This window comes from Chroicocephalus ridibundus, chromosome 1 (assembly GCF_963924245.1).
Source record: "Chroicocephalus ridibundus chromosome 1, bChrRid1.1, whole genome shotgun sequence".
In the NCBI taxonomy this organism is placed as follows: Eukaryota; Metazoa; Chordata; class Aves; order Charadriiformes; family Laridae; genus Chroicocephalus; species Chroicocephalus ridibundus.
This window is the reverse complement of record NC_086284.1, coordinates 82207239-82230854: the sequence shown is the minus strand read 5'-3', so window position 1 is coordinate 82230854 and position 23616 is coordinate 82207239. Positions and strand designations below refer to the sequence as shown.

The following is a 23616-nucleotide window of genomic DNA, read 5'->3' as shown; positions in this document are numbered from 1 at the left end:
TCAGGGTTTGGGGTATTCGGAACGAAGGTTATCTTTACGCTAGAGTGGCTGAAACCTTGTAGTGTTCTATTTCCAAGACACAGTTGACTAAACTTGGCAACATTTACAGTATCTGCTGAAATCAACACCTGACTTCCTCTATACCAAGTAGCATTAATTAGATAACTGACATCAAAAAAAAGAAAGATGATGATCACTCTCATCTGTCTTGTTTTGATATCAGTCACTTTTTAGTGCTACCAGTAAAAGAGTGAATGGTTAAATCTGGAAATATTTGTAGCATAAAAAATATGTGAAAATTCAAACTCAATTGTGCCAGGTTATGTAGGCAGTAGAAGGGCTGGAGCTAAAAGTAGTCCATAGAATCATAGGAATCATTTAGGTTGGACAAGACCTTTAAGACCACTGAGTCCAACTGTACAATAACTTATCCACGTGCACTGCAATCTGTTCCTTATTCAAACCCCTATGAACGCCTGATGGCCAAAAGCAGAAATCCTGGGGTGTTCTGGCTGCCACTGGCGGGTGACCCCAGGAGGCTGCAGGCCACTTATGGAAAGGGAGAACTCCACTGTGGGGAGCTCAGCCATGGTTGGGCAGGGTGAGTACAGCACCGTGGCCCCTCTGGCGAGGTTTTGTGCTTCTTCCTGTATGGCCTGCAAAGCCATTGGAACAAATGGCATTACGGAGTTGGGATTTTATGTTGCTTTTCATGATACTATTCCCATAGCCAATGGGAATAAAACTGACTTTGGGAAACCAAAAGTCAATCTGCAGAATTTTTTTTGTTGCACATCACTGCTAATAAGAAGACGTCTCAAAGTGAAATTAGCTCAGATCTAGGGGCAATACTCCAATACCTCTTTTTGCAGTGTTGTTGCCATAGATTGATATACAGCTGTATCTGACCAAAACTTATTCAACCATTCGGCTGTTGCACAAGGAGGGTAAGTTACACCTGACCGTCTTTCATCAGTATGGACTCTGGCTAATAGTCAAACATGCAGTAAACACTCGTTACCATGTGCAACAGCACAGTCCTCAGTATTTGGTGAAGATATTTGTATATGAAAGACATCTGAGCTACAAGCTACACGGTTACTTTCCGGAATCTGCATGCAAATTAGAAGGCATAGTTTAGCCTTTAACATAATCAAATACCCTTTAAACATGAGGGGACTAAGTTTATTTCAGTAGGTTCAACACTCAATTCCAACATTCCAAAAGATGGTGCACCATTAAGCACAGCACACAGAAACTCATTTTTCAATTGCTTCCCCCTCCCAAATCTTTACGCATTTGGAAATACTTCAACTGTTCTGCCAGTTCCAAGGGGAAAATTTTCAGTTGTCGTTTAACCTGACTTGGAAAAAAGATGCACCCTGTCATCCCTTCCTCAAGCCCTGGGGTGCTGCAAAATCCAGTCACATCTGCACTGCACACAGTAAGTAACCACATCTTGTTTTTAAGTCTTGACCACATCCTTTTACCTCCATTTCAGCTTGGTGGGCCTAATTTAAGTAGTGGTTTACTCATTAGATGAAAAAGCATTAAAACTGGCTGCAAAACCAATCAGGAATCAAGTCCCAGTGGCTATTTTGCCTTCAATGGGGTGATTTCCTTAGCTGCCAGATCAAAGGTATTGCAGATGGCACACACACAAACAGCAGAATTCAAACTTGAGGATTATAGACAATCAAATGCTGCTGATGAGCAAACCAAAACTAATAATTATAGGTTTTATAAAATGCATTGAAGTAAGGGGTTCATAAGAATTCTACTGATAGCCCAGTTCCTTTTTGCCCCCAGGTCTGTTTACTTAACATTTACTGTACCGATTGGGTAAAATACAAATGGGGATGGGGGGAGCATACCATTGACTGGTTTTATTCCTATACTGGACCAAAAAGCCTATTAATTATGTGAGATTACACACCATCCACAAGGAAATCACTGTTGTTTTCAACTGTTAAATTGAAACTACTAGCGGAAAAAAGTCACTGTGCTTTCAAAGCAATGACCAAATAATTTCATATATATTGCCTATGATCCAGAAGGAAAGGAGGTAATTTCAAAGGGCAAAATGTTAATTTTTATGTGCTATATTAGTTAAATACTCTACATGGTAATGAAAAGCTCTTCTGCATTGTTCAAAACAAAACTAAGAGCGGCTAAATTAATAGTATTAATATTACTATTAATATTACAGACACAGTATACAATACACAGTATACAATAACTTGTCATTGGTTTTAGGGTTTTTTATGCCCTAAAAAATGCATCAGATAGGCTCAGGTAACACAAAATACAACAGTAGGAAAATGTGATCACAGATGCATGAATTTATCTGTTTTATCAGTTCAGTTCTAGTTTAAAGCAGTTTAAATGAGCTTTGATAATGAAAGGCGACAGGACCAGATCAAATGGTGCAAGTGATTTGATTAGCTCCATGCTAACCATCACGGGAAGATTTAATTTAGAACGGAGCGATCACGTCTGTTGTAAACAGCTCAGCATCTGCCTTCCAAGGTATAACACCTTCATAAGGGAGAGACTGAGATCTGCTGTCTTTGCACAGTTTTTAGCTAAATCCCCCGTTTCCAGCTTCTGGTATCTTCTCAAGACAAACAACTACAATAAAGAGAATGATGCAAATTTCTAGAACACCAAGAAACCATTTGATGAATAAAATCTGCTGTGTAAACTCTCTCTAAATCTACTGAAAAGTATAATTAAAATTATGTAAACAGCCCCTGGGGCTGAGTTTAGTGGTCAACTAGAACAACTGGGACAACGCCACAGCAAAGCCCATATACCTAAAATATTTCATCAACACATCAACTCCGGTAGTAATGAACATGCTGCAGCCCCAGAAATCTTTTTTTCCTCCATCCCTGTAATAACAAGGCCACTCCTATTTTGCTCTCTTGTTCAAAGGGACGTGCAATTCTTCCACTGCATAGCAACAACAGTTTAAATCCATACAAATGCAATCTCATTTGTCTCCCAATATGTTTGTGCCAAAATTTTAGGATGCAAAACATAATATAATGATGCAGATCATCACCTAGCAATAAGTCCTCAATATTCGCTCTACTGTGAAATCCTAACCCAAAACAGACTTCAGAGTCAAGAGAAGAACATATGCAAAGAGGCTAACCTTCAAAAAAACCTCCAGCAATGTTAAGATACTCTTTACTCACAAAGCTGTATGCAAGGTGAGAACACACACTGATTACAGGACGGGCAACCACGTAAGAGGAGAGAGCTCTCAGAGATATGGCACCATGAAAGCTTTGGGGAATGACTGAAATAAGCACTGCAAGAGAAATGGCAATTCTATGTAAGGACATTTTGTAAATTCTCAAAATATTGACATGGGTGGAGAAGTTAATATAAAGGAAAGAAAGATGGTTAGTTTCTAGGGAAAAAAAAAAGGAAAACAGTTGGCAAATTTGTATTTATACCTACCACAAACCTGGTAATAGGCAATAACAACAGGCTTAATCTACCTCAGAGATATACCAAGTTTTTCCGTCATTTTTTAGATTTTGGTTGCACTAGCCAACCAAGCAACTATGGAGTGGAGAAACTCGAAGGATTCCTAGGCTCCAGCCTCCCTGCTGGGATTATCAGACCATTCTTTCCTACTCCCAACCTCCTTGACCCAACTGCTTCTACTGATCCCCTTCCCCATGCCCTGGAGCACAGACTTCAGATCCATGTCACCACAGATAGCTTTGCTGTCTTGACTTTTGCTGCTCTGGCCTTGGGTTATTTTATTTAAAACAGATACTGTATTTGTTACTTTTTTTTTTAATGATCTTTGCATAATTTTAGACATCTACTTATGGGGAGAATTTTCACTCTTTGAGCTTGCAAGGACTGTATATATTAACGGGCTTCGAAAACATTATCTAATTAGGATGAATTAAAAATATTTGGGCTTACTCTTGAGCAGATAATTTGCAAGGATCTATCAGTATCTAGAGAGAAATCAAATGCATACATAAAAAAGGAAACCAGCCGCTCCAGTTTACTATTAAATAGAGATTTATCAACTCAAATTAAAACAGAATCATCCCACTATGATAAATGGTTTGACATAAAGCTAGAGTTGTTTAAAAGAAGGAAACAAACAAAAATATTGGAATGATACCGTATAATCTGGAAAGGTTTGAAGCAATGTTTTGGGAAAACATGGCTGGAAAGACCTCCTGGCGTATCAGATACCAAGTTTAGCCTTAGTCATATTTTATCACAGCTGAACTTCTGGCTCAAAAAATAAAGAATGTGCAAAAAAACCATGAAACTGGCAGTGTAAAATGAGGTTATTGTGCTAAAACCTAAAGTAATATGTTTTTAAAACATGGGATTAATTTACATTTGAGGTCAAATTTTGAAGCAAATTACCAAAGATATTTAATATCTGTATTCATGGAATGGAATCACATAAGGAACAAGGAGATATGGTTTCATTTAAGGCCAAATTACAATGTTTATTCAAAAAGGTGCACTACACCCTTCTTTTGTGCCAGTAAAAGGACCATTGTTTTTGCATGATGATGTTCAATTTTTAATATAGAGGAAAAGACTCATCTCAATGTCAAAACTTATTCATGTCAAAATTTTTTTGGAACAAAGTTCATAACTTGAAAGCTCAAAGGACAAATAAGCATATTTTCTGCATTCAATTTCTCTAAAGGCATAAGAAGATATTCTAATATTAAGCAAGTCTTTAACATTGAACTTACTAATAATAAAACCCAAGAAAAGACAAGTGATGCAAATGAAAAACAATTGCTCACCAACAACCAACCGATGCCCAGCCACTCCACGAGCAGCAGCTGGTGCCCTTGGATCAACTCTCCCCAGGTTATACACTGAGCATGACACCATATGGTATGGAATGTCCCTTTGGTTGGTTGGGGTCAGCTGTCCCAGCTGTGTCCCCTCCCAGCTTCTTGTGCACCCCCAGCCTCCTCACTAGTGGGGCGGTGTGAGGAGCAGAAAAGTCCTTCATTCAGCATAAGCACTGCTCAGCAACGACAAAAACATCAGTGTGTTATCAACATTATTCTCATCCTAAATCCAAAACACAGCACTCTACCAGCTACTAGGAAGAAAATTACCTCTACCCCAGCTGAAACCAGGACAAGTATAAATAGTTCAGCATAAAAATAAAAGTATAATTTAATTTACAGGCCAGTTCCAGTTCCATATGGGAATAAGGTACGTGATGTAGCTAATCTGTTAAGGAGGCTCTCGACCAGTAACCTACAGGGAAGCTTTAATTGTTGGGTTTTTACCTAGTATCTTTCACTAAGCTAACCTCAGGTTTTGCTTGGCACCTCATATTTCAATCAAGAAAGAAAATGCCTAGCCAGTCTCAGACTCACTGGAATCAGTAAGAAAGGCGCAAGTGGCCTCAGACCAGCTATTACTAATAAGGATGAGTATAGATAACCATACTCTTCAAAACATGGTATTGTTGCCTTTTTTTTTTATGAACAATTCTCTGAGTCAGACTGGCATCTTTTCTGTGTTGTGGAGGATGAAAATATCTTATGCTTTTAAAATTAGTTTTACAATGTTGAATGTAATCATTCTTCAAACATAGAAACTAAAAAAAAAATTTTTTCTTTTTTTTCTGTTTTCTATCAAAGAATGTAAAAATGATTGAGGTGAATCATTATATCCAGAGTCCTTGATTATGGGAGGAACCAAGCAGGGACTAGAGAGAAATTATTGTACATTTCTTCGATCAGAGATACACAATCATGCTATAGAAGGCGGCTCATATGATTGATCATTCTGTTTATTAGGACTGGAAGCAGGCTAGATAAAAGGGAAATTCATTTGTGCATGCATCAGTTGAACTAAGCTTATTTAAACTGATTTAAATTGATGATAAACACAGTTCATGTTACAGAGATTTGGGATGCTTGCTAGTGTATATTGCAGCTCACAGAGTAACCGATAAAAAAAAACATTAACCATCTCAGATATAACAAAAATTACAAAACCACTTTGTTTTATTACAACGGATACATTGTTTGAAAGAGTGCCTTTCCTCTTCCCCATATATTTTCTGAGTAGGTAACAGCCACATTAGCCCAGTCTCCCGAACCATTTATTAAGAGACGATACAGCACTTTACAACCCTGGGAAGCCATCTCACGTGTGAAGGTCTGAACGCAATGTGGATTATTCAAAGGGAATGGGCTTTGCCTGAGTCAATACAAAGACTATTTTGAGACATACTGCACAAATGGTTGCACTGATGTAAAACTGGGTGCGCTGCAGTTGTTTGCCTCTCTGCTCCTTAACTGGAGTTTACTGTCCCTCACAGCTGAACCAGAGCAAGAGACTCCTCGGTCTCTCTTTGCCTGTTTTAAAGCTAGAGCATCCCAGTACGTTTTAACAGACTTCAGCAAGAGCTGGCTGGAAACAGACTTTGCACTGAGAAAGTCAGGGACACTCAGGTGCATTGCTCTTTCAGTTCAGGTGCAGGCTCTGTAATAGCTTAAATCATCACAGCTTTTTCTACGGCAATTCTTCACTCTCCAACTTTACTATTGCAACAACTTTACTATGTCGGTGTAATCACATTTATGAAAGAGAAGCTTGGGCCAAGGTACTCCATTACAAAGCCAACTGTGAACCTGTTACGTTGGTGTATAAGTGAAAATGTAGTATGAGTGATGACGTGCTTGTAATTCCACTTTGATTAATTATACCTGAAATCTCACCAGTTCACACTGAAGAACTACATCTTTACTCTCACTGCTATAGGTAAGTAAACTTCTGAGAAAAAATAATTTAATTTCTTTTCACTTCCAGCATTCAGAGTGAAGATTAGACAGTAAGATACCATGTGAAAATGCTCACAGCCTGCCTGAAGAGGGAAATTCTTCTGAAATTAACTGATGTTAATCTGTATATTGGGCACAAATCTTTATCATGTACTATCTACATAATAGTATGATTACTCATAAATTGTATTTGTGTTCCATTAAATCAAAGCCGTTCAGGAAGGAACAGCTCTTACAAATACGTAAATAGTGATACAGATCCTATATATCTCCAAAGCTTAATTTATAGAGAAACAACTTACTGAAAGAATAATTACATTACGTGTCATGTTTCTGTGTGGGACGACTGCATGAGATGTTCAGGTACCTAGGAGTATGTTTAACTAGTCTGCCTGTAGTAATTTCATTTCTACAGAAAAATATGACAAAATAACTCAGTTAAAACAAAAGCTTCAAGTGACCCAACCTTTAAAAAACAGAAAATCCTGTTCTTCAGAGGAAAACTGTCTTAATTCTGTTTGGGAAGCAGCAGATTTACTGCACATACACAGTCCCTTGTTATAGGTAGTTTGCAGAAGACACGATGTCTCTGGAATGTGCTACACACACAGTGTTTGTATGGTACGCACAGAAGGACATACCTGAGTTTTCCAAGAGTGCCACAGCCTATGCTGAATTCACTGACCTGGGCAAATTTCCACAGTTCTGCCCAGACAGGTTAAGCAGACTTCAGACAGATGAAGAAGAACCATTTGCCCACGTGAAGTCTCTGCTGAGCAAACTCATAGGAGCCGTTTCAGGCAACTCAGAGCTCCACTCTCACCCACTCTGTGGCAGGGTGGCATGCTCATAGAGTATGTACCTTTTGCTTAATCTGGCACTCCAGCTAAGATAAATATACACTTACTAACAATTACAAAAAAAAATTGTCTTTCTCCACTCTGTGTATCTATTACTAGTGCTTTCAAGTGACTGGCACAGCGAATGTGATATCCTAATGTGCTCTGCAAATCAAAGGACACAGAGTACAGGATTGTCACAGCCCAGTCCAAAAAGGTCCAAATTATGCCTTAAATAATCACCAGCTTAGTTTAAAAATCAAAGGACAATGCATTTTACCATCTTATTTTGGAATGCTAGCATCCTCAAGCCTCTCTTCACTATCACTGAAAACCCTTCTTGTAACCTAAGCTGTGTTAAAGAAAAAAGATTTTTTAAAAAGAAAACAAACAAAAAAGAGCAGTAATCTTATTCTACTAGCAGCAGTTTAAAATGCCACATATAAAAGGAAGGCTCAAAGCAAGTATCTCAGAAGTTGGCCAAGACTGGAATAGTAGTTTCCTCATCTCTCCAGCGCAATGCAAAGGCATAAAAATTGTTACCTAATAAACAAGTTCATGCTCTAGCTAGATATACTGTCTTCCGACTTGGCTCAAAGGTCAAAAAGTACTGATTAAGTAATATTTCATGAATAAAGCCAGACTTCAGTTAACTATGATTCACCAAGTTGTAAGAGAAGTATAAGGGAATGCATAAATAAAACTCTGCTTTAGCCTTGAAACAGCTGCAAATTTAAAGAATGTTTATTTTTATGTTATTTTAAAATACGCCTATTTTAAAAAATATTATGCCAACAGTTCACTATTTTTCAGTGAATAAACACAATGCCATGTGACTTTTAAGAATAACCACACACTATGAATAATGAATGCTGAGCAGTCAAAGGGAATAGTTCATGTATAGGCCCACAGGTGCCGTATTATTTGTTGACAATACTTGAAAAACAATTTTAGAAATCAAAATCAATACAGTTTAGTAACTAAAACCAAGAATTATATATTAGAGAACATTGTTTAAAAGTACTTTGGTTTTTCTAGTTCATAAATCTAACTGACTAACAAAATGATTCGGTAGGATCCAGTGCCAACAGCATCTGTTGTTACCATAAAGCTTCTCTCCCTGCCTGTGCAATACCATTGATAAAGTTCTAAATAAATGAAACCAAACCATTAAAAATCACTAATTGTAAAAAAAGTATAAAAGTTGTAAAGGACCGAGTATGCACGGGTATATTCTAATACTTTTCAAGCTCATGCACTTGCAAGCCAACTCTTTGATGACAGTTTCTTTTACTTTCCTTGTACAAAATGCAATGTTGTTCTTATGTAAAAAGATGACACGCATTTCATCAAAATCAACCATCTTAATGCTGACCCATATACAATGAAACATTCTTCTCAATCACACCAAATGAATGCTTCTGCAATGTTTTTGAAAAATACTGTTCTGGAAATATTTTTCAAAAAGAATATTGAATATTTTCTTATGTCAATCTGTGCCTGTGCACTTGCACCAAAAATAGTCACAACTTGCACCATCACATTTCATTTGTGACATTCTCAAACTACACCCAATTCCAAGCTCCTTGAACAACAGAAACCTGTTCAGTGTATCAGCTGATACGTTTGAAATATCTTCAACTTACATCCTATCCATCTTGTTCTTAAATTCAAAGTAACTAATTCATACAATAAACATCAATGTAATAAAGGGTGATCTGTTTCTTCCTAGGTATCATGTGCACACTCCTACTGTTTCTAACGAACTCCCGCAGTTCTCCATGTTCTCGCATCTAATTTTGCCTCATTTCTCTGTCTCATCTTGCTTTTTACACTCTAAGGTTTTCTAGACAAGATATTACTATTCTCTATGCATTCATACAACATACCACACATGATGTTGATACAGTCTGCCTCTTCTCATTGTCACCTCCATCACATCAATAATAAACAATGATAACAGCAAGAATCCATGGGATGAAATGAACATGCTCATATTTTGTGAAAACTTATTTTTATTAGTCTTGATAGTAATTTTGACCATGATTTTCAAAAGCCACTACTAACTCAGGAAATTATTTTGGTGCCTACCTAGTAGAAAGTACTAAAGTGGTCTGACACTCATCATGCAAAAATTGTTGCCCGAGCTTGGGCAACTAAACTAGTAAAAAACAGGACGGAAGAAACTTCCGTGGTCCATTCCCAGGCACAAGGGAAGATCCACTAAAAATGACTTCTAACTTTGTAAAATCTTAATGTTTTTCTCTGTTTTTGGGTTTCCTCATAATGGTTCAGATAAGCAATCGTTAACAGAACCATCCAAGCAGATCTGCACTGCTGATCCTAATAACTCCAAAATCAGAATTTCTAGCAAGTTATATGAAATTTTCCTAGAGCTTCTTTATTCGAAACATGACATTTTCTCCTGTATTGGCTCTGTCCTCACTATAGAATGGTGATAAACATTCCCTAGCGGAAAAGTCCCAGTGTTACTATGAGATGGAAAAGTGCTAAAGCATGTACCATCATTCCTCCTTACAAAATCTCTGGCTAGCCTAAGACCAGCTGCACATTTCAGAAGGAAGAACGTGAAAGAGATCCTGGAGATCTACCTGATCTTCAGAGCGACAGAAAGTAAAAAGACTGATGATCAATAACTGGCTATGTATCTGGTGAAAAGTTGAGAGGTTTTGACCTTTGGGACAGCAACTCACATCCATGGCAAAACCAAGCTGTATTCAGGGAATAAGCTTCATCTCACTGGCATGCGGTTACTCTCTTTGGATAAGGGTGAACTAGGGCTGGCAAAAAGCTTCTAAAGTAAACTGGGAGGTTACAGAAACAGAGGTGGTACAAACTCAACTTTCCATATGGACACCTGAGTGGAGGCAGGAATCAGAGACTAAGGAAGCAGTTAAGAGTAGCTGTAAACTCTTGTTTACAAGGAAGTAATTTGTATAGTTGCTATTGATTTAAACTGTTTGGGAGGTCTCCACAATTAAAACATTAAAATCGTAATTTCTGACTTTTCAGGGAAACCTGTTATTAAACACAGTAAGGGAAATAGAAGATGATACTCAACATTATTGGCACTGTTATCTCTCAGAAGTATTGATAAGCCAGGGGCACAGGATCTTGAACGCATAGAGATAATATGCTAGCAGATCCCAGGAGGATATACTGTTGGTAATGTGAGATAAGGCAAACCACCAAACCGTATCAGAGCGCGAGGTGATCTGCTCCTTAAGTTGTAAAACATGAAAAGTACTATGAGGGACGTCCATCTGAAAGAAGTAAGATAGAAATACCGTGCAGACAGTAGTAACACATAAGGCACTCCTAAATTTTTCTTTTTCTAATACCAAAAGAATAACTATACTTTGGACCTGCGTATTCAATATGTAAAGTTTAGTTAATCACCAGAATGGAAGTTCATTGGCCCACTCAACCAAAGGAAAATTATGGACTTGGGAGAAACCAAAGATGAAAGTGTGGAAGGACTCTCTCTACCCTACTGCCACCAGGGACCACAGGCCACTATTAAAAAGGCCAAAAAAGGCAACCTGTGACAAAAAAACCCCACACTAATTCTGGGTTAAGGCTGTAATTAGATTGAAATATACATTTCACATAAAAAACCCAACCCTCAGCTAGAAATTAATTTAAATAGGAAATTTTGGGCTAAAGAAAACAGACAAGAAAGCAGAGGGCCTCCAACTTCTGATTCATGCTTAAAAGAATACAAATACGCTATGCACAAAAACCTCAAACCAACAAAAACGTTCTTGTCTGTAAGTAGAAAAAAAGCAATTTTACAGATAAGGAGACCATTAATAACCAAAATGAATGTTAAAAGACAACTTTAAATTAGCACACCCAGATAATTTGTGCCTTAGAGTCCTGAAAGTGTTTGCGAGAGTATCATTTCAATGATGCTAATTTTCAATACATTCTGTAACACCAAAGAAATTCAGTGAGACTGCTAGCATTTTCTGCTAATATTTGAAGATGGTAAGCGGTATGATCTCAGTAATTATAGAGCTCTAAGCCACTATTAATCCCAGGCAAAATAACCAGCCAATTGATAAAGGATAAATTCACTGGCAAGTGACACGAATAAAACTGATGCCAGTCAACACCATTTTATAGAAACTTGGTCAGTAAAACACAAACCTTTGATTTAGTCATCTTATAAAAGTTACAAATTGTGGTCAATATAAGTTACTCCATAGATGAAGTACACAGACTTCTGAATGACATTTAGCTTACAGCCACACAACATTCAGAGTAAGAAATTATTATCAGTATCATCAAATGTGATTAAGATGGAGATATTAAATAGTAGTTGTTAACAGGAAATAATAATTGAAGAAGAGTGCTCTACCTTACCCCAATAAAATCATTTGGTACTATCTCAACATTATCTAGGCATACCATCAATGATACAGAAGTAAATATTGTTGATAGCTGCTATGGCACAAAAGTTTTCAGATCGGTTAATAAAAGTAGCAGAGTGGTTATTGAGAGTCATATGGATTGCTTTGTACAATGGCGACAGTGTATTACGGCCAATTAGACCCATGTAGCAAGAAAGAACATGTAGGTAATACCCAGACAACGGTGCATGGAAACCGAGGACTTCAAAAAAAACCAACCAACGAACCAATCTTCATGGCACAGAAACAATTCAATGCAAATGCCAGTGAAACCTTATGACAAAAAGGAGTAATGACCCCCTCCCCACTTATAAATGCATAAGACCAGAGATACTATTTTCATTCACAGCATTAGTGATACCAGAATAATGACTACAGCTGTATAGCCCCTGTATTGTTTTCCCAAGATGGCAATGATCTTGGTTGTTCTTGATGTTTTCTCCATAATTCACCAAAAAAAGGGGAAGAATTCTGTACCTCCTTAAGATGTTAACCAGAATGCCCCACATGCTGTTATTAGCACAGGAAGAATTTTGAAGGCCCTTGTGTGAAAAGAGCGCAGCGTCAATTTGAAAAGACTGCAGAGTACCAATGAACGTTACATGAACGCAGAAACAGTCTCTGGTCCTTTCCAGGTAGGAGAGCTCAAGCCTAATGTTAGTGACCAGGCAGTACTGACAGTGATAAGACAGATCTTACTACTGATGTGTTTTAGGGTTATTTCCTACCATAGCAATTACTTCACACCAAAGCCACTTAAAGAATCATACAGTACTATTTTGCTTTGCTACATTGGGGCTCTTCAATCCGTAGCTTAAAAGACTACCCTGAATAAATGTAGATTTTTTTGTCAAAGGTCTCTATTTGAGAGAGCTCGACTGCCATAGCCTTCAATGACAGCACCGGTAGAAGTACATCATCATGTATATGCCTAGGAACTAACTGTATGATGGCTTCACCAGGGAAAAACCTGAAAGGCAGTTGGATACAAAACTGCGTACCCGAGGTAAGCTCTTGTTTGGTGGTTAATTTTGGCTTACCTGGTCGTGAGACCCTTGAGCTGCTGAATGCTGCTCCTCGCAGGCTGCTGTCGAGAGTCTGGGGGTTTGAGTTACCATGGAGATCACCGCATCTGACAGCTGAGAGGGCTGCAAGGAGAGACAGAGGGACCCGTCAAGCCACTTTCCATCACCTCATCAAGACACAAGCATTTGACTCCTTTTGCTTTTGGTGTTTGCCAACGTACGAGCTCCCAAGTTAGGAGCTTTGGCAGAACCGCAAGGTGGAAAAATCCCAGCACCCATCACAGCAAGAATGAGAGAGGCAAGGGCAAGCCCCAGCGACTCACAGCATTCAAGTGCTTTGTAAAGCCATGCACTTTTTCAGGAACCTGGAAGAATCCTAATGCACCCTGAGCTTGGCTCAACTATTTTCAGCCTCTTTGGTCGAGTATAACATGAGCAAGCAATTCATCTAGAACCGCTGCGGAGCACGGGACTGAAATACCAGCGCACTGCCCCACAACAGCAGCGGGACACAAAAGTGCTCCCTGAGAAAGCTTCCAGTGGGAATGGATTGAGCATCACTTCTGTGCAGAAAGAAGGAAGTAAGCCAAAGAAATCACCTTCCTGTATGTTTTTGGAGGAAAGTCTAAAGGAAAGCATTTATGAAAATCAAACATGAAAGATAGCCTGGCATTCTTCTGCAACAGTAAACCTATTCGCAGGCTTTTCCATGCCTGCCATCAAGCACCATGAGTAAAGCCTTATTTTATATTTACCTCTGCCATTCAACCGCCAAGTATCTTGACTAGTTTCCTACCCCTGCATTTCAAGCCTTAAGTCTTATGCTCCGTTTTTGTCTATACAATCTTATAATTAAATGCTGTAAATGCTGTAAAGTGAAATGAGATATTCATTGGAGACTTTTAAAATTAATTATACTCTTCCACGCAAATGTCTTACAGCTTTTAAAGCTATACATTAAAGATCATTTTATGATATAATTAATTTAATAAATAACATATTTAAACACACCATGAGAAGCTTTCGTAAATCCAGTTCTAATTCTCAGTCTGCAGTACTACTACATGTTCTCATTTAGAACACTGTGAGACAAGTACACCATCCAGCCAAGTGCAACTGCTCACCTGAGAAAGTTACACCTATTCTAATCAGTGGTGAATGACTATACAAGGGTCAAGAAATGACTATTTAAGCATCGTGAAGTATCAACAATATATCAGCTAGAAGTCCAAAGTTTTTCTGGCTTTGTCTACTGAATGCATATGAACCTCCATCTACCTGGATACCTACATAATTACCTATCTAATTCTCAGATGTCATTTTGGAGATGACTGTTGTCATCTCTCCATCTTATTTTCGAATTGCCTCCCATCTCGTTTTCCTGTGGACCATGTTATGTTTATGCAAAATATAATATACTCAAGCATCGTAACTCTGTGTAAACATAAAATCTGAAATCCAAGTAACAATTAGAGGATTTTTTTATTACAACTTCTCCATGTCTTATGGGAAAATCCAAATTAAAATTATCACTATTCAATACTCTGACATTATGCTACGCAACAGTAACTAACACACACTGAGGCTGCTCTGATGACAAATACCAGGAAAATAACTGGCTCATCTGTGCTGAAGGCTTCTGTAAGACTCATGGGTTTTAAAGAGCAACATAGAATACCAGATACTCATATCGTAGCACTGTAGATGTAAGTATTGTTATTGAAGAAATTGTGTTAATTCTTTCTGTCATAATTATACTCATAAATTGGTTGGGCCATCTTTTCATTTGTTCTGTTTACAAATTTTATATACTGAATCACTTTTATCGGTGATGGGATCACTTAAAGGCCATTCATCTTCCCACGTTGCTACAGAGCAGGCAGAAGGTATCAGTACAGGCAGCACTGGTAACACAGCCTGGAAGAGCTAATTGAATCCTATAATAAGACCAGCTTTGGTGACCTTGCCAGACAACCTTTTGGTAAAAACATTCATTCTGCTTCTCTACTGAAAAAGTTCTTTGTGTAAAGTTTAGAGCCAAGGAAATAAATGATTTTCAAGAATGAAGCTAGGAGAAAGAGACAAATTAGAGATTAAAAGATATAATTTATTTATTATTATTATTATTATTCTATTACCCATAAGTGTCAGTGACACCTAAAAGTTATATACAGTTCCCTTACAATTGTGTGAAAGCATACATGTGGATGGTTGTAATAATTTACCATGCTAGCAGATGCCCCTACCCATAAGGCTTTACTCAACAATAAAAGAGTTTCTGAAAATCTAATTTTGTACAGAAATAACTGCTAATATAAGCTTTGAAATAAACAGTATGCAAAGACAGAATTTTTTTAAACTTTAACTTTTAAACTTTCATTGATAATACCAACATTACAACCTATCACTACTTACAATAGGATTAAGGTCTCCACAATTTAGAAAGAAATTGAAAAAACCCCACCAGAGATCACAGGATACAGCTGCAAAAGTGATTAGAGCGCTGCAGAAAATACATTAATATGAAATATTTGTATAGTTCAACTTGTATAGTTTATGTAAATAAAAAAAAGAAAGATGACCCGATTACAGCACCTAAGTATTTTCATGGGGTGAAAATACTGAGTACCAACTTGCTTGTTAATCTAGCAAAGAAGGGCAGACATAAACCAAATCAGCATCTGGAAGCTGACGCCAAATTCAAATGAGAAATAAACCACATGCTTTTCATCACCTGTGACTAACCGTTAGCGCAGCGATCAAAAGGAGAATGCGGAGATTCTCCATTTGTTGATATTAAGGTTTACTGGGACTTTTCTAGAAGACTTTTTGTGAAAATCCATGTTATCGTATAGTCATATACAGGTTACTGGGTTTCATACAGATAGGCAAAGTTTGCAATAAGGAGAAAGGGAGACCAAGTGATGTAGTCCTCCCTTCTTGGTCATAAATTAAGTATATTATGATCCAAAACAATTGTCTAGCTTTGTAACTAAAGCACTGGGCGGTGATGAGCACTGCGCATACTAAGCACACACAGTGACACATATGCACATATACACACATATGTAGTGAGAGAGTGGGTGTGTGTTCAGGCCATATGTGGAGTCAGAGAATTACAACCATCCTTCCAGAGACAGGTGGACTAAATTCTGCTGAGAATAATATTACGGCCTCTAATTTAGGAAGCCTATTCTTTCCTCCATGAGCTGAAAGGACTTGGTCACAGGAGAGCAGCAGCAGGACCTCTCTTTACAAGGGTCACTCGGGCCATCAGTAAGGTGATTGAAGGCAGGCAATACCAACGCTGCTCTCTGAATCTGTGCCTCCATTCCACAGGCACAGAGCAACGAATAGCAGTGCTTTGTGTTACTAACAGCTTGCCAGTCTCGTCCCTGCCGGCAGCAAGGCTCTCTGGGCAGAAAACACTTCCAACCAGGGTATTTCAGTTGGTCACACAAGCGGTTCCCCACTTCAGCTGAAATCCAGGTGCCGCCGTGGCCTCGCAGCACCACCCTTCCAGCCCTCCCCCTGCAGCCACAGCCTTACTCTGGGCACACAAGTAGCACAGGCTTCTCACAAAAGGGGGAATGGGAGGAGAGAAGGAAATGAGAACAAGAAATGTCCCAAACTTTACACCGAACTGCTCTCCTGGTTAGCAACCTTAAAAATTTTGTCCCTTAAGCAAAGATAAGGAAAGATATAGGAAGTGTCAATCAATTTAGCTAGTGTTAGTGCTGTGGCTGTGCCTTGGGGTGCTAAGCTGCCAGGAAATTTAACCATGTTGAAATATCAACCAAAAATAAAAGTTAAAAAATTTCACTAATTTTCACTGAGTGTAAATGTAGTACCTATGGTTTGACTTTGGATGTTGCCCTGCTTTTGAAAACACAAAAGCCAGCCAAACAACGCAAATACATCCATCGATCTCTTTATCTCTCAGCTGCTCCATTGGACGCAACCTCCATGAAGCAAAACCATGGAAAACCCTGACACCAACTCACACACAGCCAGTCGATATGAAAAACCCTGCTTATATCAGAAGTGCAAATTTAACTGAAGAATACTAACGTTGCCTTTCACTCGTGTCCCCACAGTGCTGGTCGGAGAGCCGCTGCCACAGTACAAGCCCAGTGTCAGTGCCAAGCCGCACAGCATCTTTACATTGAGAAGTCAATAAAGTGACAGTCACTTAAAGGAGTCCTGGATCTGGTAGGTCATAGATGAAGTACTGCTTTTACCCACTGCTTCATATGTAGATTTCCTTTTACAGGCACCTGCATGACTTCAGGAAACTGAAATTAGGGGCCAGATTTATAGGAGGCACTTGAAATTATCAACTGTGCAGGTGGCTAGGGGTGAGAGCACCTAAACAGTATAGCAGATTTACTCTTGATTTAAATTAGTCGCGTAATTTAGGAAGACGTTTTTGTGAATCCTAATAAATTGATAATCCTCTAAATATAAATAAATAAATAAATGGAATCCTCTAAATAGATTCAAATACTTATTTTTCCCATCTATGTTTAAATACTACTTCTGCATAGTTTCAGCTAAATCATTTTATTTCTTTCTACTAAACAACATAAATGAGCAGAAACCAAACCAGTGATGCTACTATTCTGTTTCATCACATTTCTCTTAACACTGTTCCATAATAAAAAAACATGAATTGGGTGACTAATTTGTTATCCTCCTCCTATCTGGCTTTTAAAGGCACAGGAGAGTTTAAACAATAAACAGGCCATCTTCAACAGACACTGAACTACAAAAGCATTTTTGAGAGATTTCACTGTATCTCTGGGAAAGAAATACACAATGTGAATATTTTGCTTTCTTCAAATTGATAAACAGCTTTAATATGTTCAAATAGCCCCTGGGGGATTATACTTGTATACCAGGACTATATGAAATAGGACATCAATAATTGTGCCATCCTTCTGCAAAAAATGACCTAAAATGTATTTTGTAAAGCAATTCCTAAAAAGTGTATGAATCAGGGAAGAGAACATTCCATTTGCAAAACTTCTGCTGATATGTTGGGGTTTTTAGTTTCTTTATGGATTAACACCACACATAAAAATAATCACAGCAGTATAACCACAGCTGTGGCTACCCCGGGGCATGACCAGCAATTAGTCTGTATAAGGATCATGGAAAACACTGCAGTCCCATGGAGCCAAAACCAGGACCACCATTTTCAACGCAACGCAACGTGCTAGGTTTCTCTATCTTGTTTCCACAGAGAACCTATGCACTGGAACTGCAATCTCTCTTCAGAAAAAGCCACACAATGCCAAAGGCACGTGAGTGTATTTGCCCTAAGGTCAAATAGAGTAAATAAATATTCTTTAATGGCTTGCTATGATTAAAAAAAAAAAAAATCCTCTCAAGACACTTATGTGTCTATTTTTCCCCCATAGCTGCCTCCTTTAAATGAAGTAAGTTAGGAGAGTTTTTTCATTTTAAATCCACCATAGACGAATGCTCAGATTTGACAAAGGAAACAAAGTTATGAGTCAGTCAGAAATCAGAAAGCCAACTTTGAAATAAATATTATTTATTTATTTAATAATAAATAATAATAATATTTATATTTAATATAATAATAATAATAATTATTATAATAATAATAATAATATTAATATTTAATAATAATAAATAAGCCTCCCCTTATATGGAGGCTCCCCCAGAGATAAATTAACTTTTAGCATCCTGAACAATAACTCAATACACTCAGTCTTAGAGGCAGACTGGAAGCCACAGTTACAGCATCGACTCTCCAAATCATTTACAACAGTCAACGCTTTGCCTGCACAGACGCTTCAACAGCTTTAGCTTTTTTCTGCTTCAGCTGTTTATTTCAGTGTAGTAGATATTCTATCACGCATAATAGTTTCAGAGACGGGAGATACATGAGCTATCTAGCATTATTTGATAGGCCAGTACTTTCAGCAATAATAATGAATTTATGGAAAGCTTAGCTGTTGGTAACCAAGGCAGGTACCACTACTGAAAATGCTTAGTACTGTAAGAGGATTTTCTACAGTATACGGATTCATGGATGCTGTGGCCTACAACCCAGCAATTCTGATGATATTTTATCAGAAAGATGTAGATGTATCAAATAGCACATTTATTTTACCAACCCTCAGGCAAACTGAATGCTATTTTTCTAATTAACAAGTCCAGATTAAAAAAAATACTTCTCTCTTGACAGTAACTCATGAGATTTCTGCTGAACTTTCTAAAACATGAAACAAAAAGCACACACTTAATGAATAAATCTGCGATACTGCAGGTAGGTGGGAAAGAATTACCCCTTCAGAAGCATTGAACTGTAATCCTCGTTTGTCTTTTTAGCTCTACCTCAGGCAAAAGCATGGAAGAAGAAACAGAAACGAAGAAATGTAGTCTCTTCTGCACTGCCCTAACAACTGCCATTAACTGATTTAAAAGTAGAGTGCAAGCTTAAAAGAAAACCACACAATTTAGTTTAATTCATGTAACTTTTGCCTCGCGTAGATCTGTCATTCTAACCTAAGAAATGAACTTTACAGTCTTTGAGCCCCGGTTATGCAAATACTGCATTGCTTTCAGCATGCACATCTTGGAGGTATCCAACTGCAGAGCAGCACCTGGAAGGATTTGTTATTTCCCACATTTGGACAATGCAAACTGTGTACAGTTTTCTCGAGGTGCATCAGTAATGTGAATTGCAGCCCGTGGCAAAGACAGAGCTGGTACAATTTTCTTAAACAAGGTTTAATACGTGTAGCCAATATCATCAGTTTTGGTTTGGATTAGCTGTAGTTTCCAAGAAATTTTGAAGGTGGGATACAATGGGCACTGCGGTAATATAATCTTGATGTTGTGGAGGCATAAATAACCGTTGCAAGGTCACGCTTTAGGAGAAATGGCTACAATCAGCTTACTAAGAACAGAGATGGCAGGCACTCTGGACATGCCACAGGGGATTTGGGGAGCGGCCTGTCCCCAAAGGACCTTTAGTAACTTCATCTTGGGTGGAACTTCAACTACACATCACTGTAACCAGATGCATATATATAGGGTAATTAATATATTTAAGTCGCATTTTCCCCTTACATTACAGCAATTGTATGAAACACTCCAGGCTAGAAGCTGCTGAATCAGGAAATGGATCAGAAGCTAACTAAAATGCCTTTCTAGTTATTGATTCCTGCTCTCTGTTTCATGTCAGCTTCCTAGAATCCATCCAACGCAAGCACGAAAGGGTAATGAGTTTCTGAACGCACTCTCTAATAGTGCATACTGCATCAAAGCTTTCAGTAATTGCCTGGATGCTGCTTCCCAGCAGTGCTAAACAACTTAAATATAATTAGCTGGAAACCCTATGGGCTGCGTTTCCCCACTGGAACACCTCTTACACTAATCCATTTATTAGGCTGACAGATGACTGAATCACTGGTACTATGGACCCATTCTACTAATCATACTTCTCAAGCCAACATTTTGGTCCGTTCCTTACCTGGTACATTTTTTGCAAAGAAAAAACCTGCACTATTTACAGGAGGGAGAGAACCAGACATATAACACATTCATCTCTTCCCAGTACTGAACAATGTTATTTGCTTGATTAGCCCACTAAGTATAAAATGCTGGAGCTTTCAGTCAGAAAATGGAAACAAAATATATGCATTATGGAACTGTACGATGCCAAAAATAACAGGGAAACAAACAAACACTGAAAGGACTTTTGGAAGTTTTCCAGCTGTTCAAAAGGTTTTGGAAGTTTGGATAAGAGGATGGTTTTCAGGGTCTCCTTCCTGAAGATGGCCTGACTATAGCTGTCAAGCAAAAATTTCTCCATACTGTTTACTTCTTGTATATCCTTCTGAATGATAGGTGACAAAAGAAATTTTAAAGCTGCTTGAATTATATGCAAATAGACATGAATTGAACATCATGCTGCTACAGAAATATGCACTTTGCAAACTGCTAAAGAATTCTCATGAAAGTATAAAAAAATGTTTAATTCCTTGGGCAGACTTTTCTAATATTGTGAAGAAAACTATTTTATCATTGTATCCCTGTGGCTTTTATTTCCAGACAGGTTCCAATAAGTGAACCTCTGCAGGGAAGTTCTGGGGACTGCAGGCAAGGTCTTCTCAAATGCGTCACACTGTTGAAATGAAGTCATTGTAAAAATGCTAAATTCTCACCAAACTCTTTTAAACGATGATACAAATTACTCTAAGATGTTATACTCTTACGTTTGCTGTCAAACAAGTTGTGGGACAGGAAATAAAGCGGGACAAAGCTGGTAATGGCCAGTAAGAAGATCTAGAAAAGGGGGCTTTAGAAAAGGTGCCCTTGTAGACCCATTATACTGTGGTCAGTAATCCATATTGGCCTGGAATCACCAGGACCCAGCTAGAGTGGTAGTGTTGTTTCACCTGGTTACTGGATGTTCTCATCATGGACATAGAAAACCTTGATGTCACAAAACCATAAAGCAAGAAATAACTCCTTGTACTACTTCTACGTGAACCTAACCAATATGCTTGTCGTAAAGCTGACAGCCAACATTCATGAATTGTCTTAAAAATAGTACTGCAAGTTAAAGTTAACCACGGCCTCATCCTTTTACCTGGAAAGATGGCCATCAGTATGAATTCAATTCCAAAGAATGACTACAAAATATATACTTAAATATTGAACAATCAAAGAGATAATTAAAATATATTCAGCGATCAGAAACTTATTCAGCTTGTGCATCAAGCACCAGCAAGATGAGGTACAGCCAGCACTTCCCTGGATCAAGACCAACCATCCACCTCAGAACAGGGCCAAGGAACAAGCAGCTACTTGGACATTACCAGACTTGATTTTTGAAAATGCAATCACAGGTGTTTACACTGCCTGGTAAAGTACCTAGCAGGTTATTAAATACTGAGCTGTTTGAGATTTCTTCATGTGAACCCAGGAGCAGAAATCTCAGTTTCACATGCACTCTCCACCCACTCCTTCCCTCCGGCCTGAAACTGGAAAACTCATCCCAGAGACACCGACACTTGAATATCAGCCAGCCAAATTCCCTGTCATTCAAAGCAGCCTCTGCCTTCCCAGCTTCACCTCCTCTGTTTAGTGTGTTTTCTACTTCTACAAAAGAGCAGACAGTATCCTGAGGAAGGGCTGCCCCAAACCATATGAACCTCAACACTTGTCAGTCATACTTTCACATGAAATGCAGAATTTCACACTCTTGTTTCCACAGACCCCTTTGAAAGGCAGTGGTACTGAGCAGAACAAACATCAGATCTAATCAAAAGAACATTCTGAAATAAAAAATGTTGAAAAACCTTCCCCTGTTTTTAGCCATTTTTAAAAAAAAACATATCACGGTCATGAATTTCCTAAGTATAAACTGTCTTTGCTACGCAGGGAATGTAACATTACCTTAATTTGTATGCTGTATGAAAAAGCTTGCTATATCGTCAGTGAAGCTGAATCTCCTGGGTATTATTTCTCATTTAAGACAATTCTTTAATTCTTGAGATAAATAATATCTCTTTAAAGCACTTCCAAAATTATTACATAAGCAGATTCTTCCCTTTGTTTTAAGCCAGGGGCAAATATACAGCAGCTTTATAGTTAAATAGTTGCTCTAAATTCTTGGTGTTTTTTAATAGAAGCAGAAAAAAGAGTTTGAGGAGAAGACAGAGATCATCCAAGAATAAAACTTATAGCTGCAGTCATGCTCCACTAACTTCGTATGGAAGGTAGCGCACACTTGGAAGGACATGGCATGCTAAGCAGTTAAGATATTGCAAAAATGCAGACGGCTTTATGAGTGCATATAAATGGCTGTTCTAAAAAGCATGGCAGAAATGACCTAATACATTGATCTGCAAACAGAATACTTATGTGCAATACTTATTTGAAAATCTGATTTTTATATTCAGTAAGTACTATCTTCAGCATTAGAAAGATACTGAATTTTCTTGCAAGATGACTTCTGCACAGTCTCCATCTTTGGACTCCTGACTGGACCAAACCCAGGACAGACCGGTCTAACCCCAAAGCTGGCCCTGCTTTGAGTCAGGTGTTGGACTGGAGACCTCCTGAAGTCCCTTCCAACCTGAATTATTTTATGATCCTATAATAATAATCTTTCTGTATTAAAAATCTTTCCATATTAAAATTACCTCTGCTTGTTGTGCTATTTACATAGAAAATAAGGAGCTTCATAAGAAAAGTAAGGGCACAAACTTGCATATCGAATCCAGACAGATCCAAGGTCTTTAAGGTATCAAACATGGGATATTCCTTCTGATTATACAAAGTTCATGGTGGTTAAGCAACTATAACAAAGCTGAAGACCGATGACTAAAGACACAGAATTTTTTTGTTATACTGCAGATTACCTTCCAACATTACCTTTTCCTTTTACCTAAATCACTTGCAGAGCTACAGGAGTAAAAACTACTTATATTAAATTAAATTACAGTTTAACTAT

At 38.1% G+C, this 23616-nt stretch overlaps 1 protein-coding gene across 5 annotated transcripts in view; it reads right to left on the bottom strand.

Annotated features, from left to right (window-relative positions):
* TBL1X (transducin beta like 1 X-linked) overlaps positions 1-23616 on the bottom strand; it is a 203623-nt gene that overhangs the window by 78764 nt on the left and 101243 nt on the right. For all 5 annotated transcript variants that reach the window (XM_063341306.1, XM_063341312.1, XM_063341320.1 and 2 more), the window contains one exon: positions 13131-13238. The gene's annotated coding sequence lies outside the window, so the exon portion shown is untranslated. The remainder of the gene's footprint in view (positions 1-13130; positions 13239-23616) is intronic.